Source organism: Pteropus alecto, unplaced genomic scaffold (assembly GCF_000325575.1).
Source record: "Pteropus alecto unplaced genomic scaffold, ASM32557v1 scaffold43, whole genome shotgun sequence".
Classification (NCBI taxonomy): domain Eukaryota; kingdom Metazoa; phylum Chordata; class Mammalia; order Chiroptera; family Pteropodidae; genus Pteropus; species Pteropus alecto.
This window is the reverse complement of record NW_006435764.1, coordinates 1,254,356-1,255,297: the sequence shown is the minus strand read 5'-3', so window position 1 is coordinate 1,255,297 and position 942 is coordinate 1,254,356.

Sequence of the window (942 nt, the reverse complement as noted above, 5' to 3'; positions counted from 1 at the left end):
CCTCCGGGGTAGCCGTGCGGTCCCCGTGGCCACGCCCTTCCCTCCATGGCGCGCGCTGCGCGTGCCGACGGCTGGAGGCTCCCGGAACTAGCGGGCTGCGCGTGGGGGTGGGCGTACCGGAAGGTCGCAGACCTGCGGACTGCTCTCGGGAGGCGGGGGTCGCCCCGGGGACCTGCTGACAGTGCCCAGAGGTGGGGGGTGCGCACACGGGACCTGCGTACTGCGTCTTGGGGGGCGCACTGAGCACCTGCCGGGAGCGGGGGCCCACTCCGGACCTGCAGACTGCACTTGGGGGGTGGGCGTACTGGGGACCTGCGGACGGTGCTCCAGGGACGGGCTGGGGGGCGCCCTCCGGACTTGGTCTTTGCAGGTAGTGTGCGAAAGGGGGAGGGCGAAGCGTGGCGGGAGGGCGAGGCAAGCGAAGGAGGGCGTGAGAAAGGCGGCGGCGGCGGCGCGGAGGAGGGTTATCTATACATTTAAAAACCAGTCGCCTGCGCCGCGTCGAGAAGGCCAGGGGAGCGTCCGACCGCACGCGCGGGACACGAGCGCCCCACGCTCCCCAGCGCGCACGGCCAGCCATCTCTTGGCCTCTTGCGCCTCGCTGTCCCGGGGCCCCAGACAACCTGGGACGCGTACCCTGGGGAGTCGCTCGGCGGCACAGTGCCACAGGCCCCCTTGGGGCGTGACTGTCGTCCTGCCGCCCGACCCTCGTTCCTCTGCCTGCACTTTCCTGCGGTGTACGGGGGCTCAGAGGAGGCTCCGGGCGAGTGGATGCAGGTGCGATGGACAGCGGCGCGCTGCCGGGGCCCGCGCCCCCCGCTGCTGGCGTCCCAAGCGGCTGCGTCGCACGGCGGCGACCCATGTCCCCAGAGCTGTTGCGCTGTAGCCGGCGGCGGCGGCCGTGCGCGGAGGACACCGGGGGTGGCACGGCGGCCGTGGCGC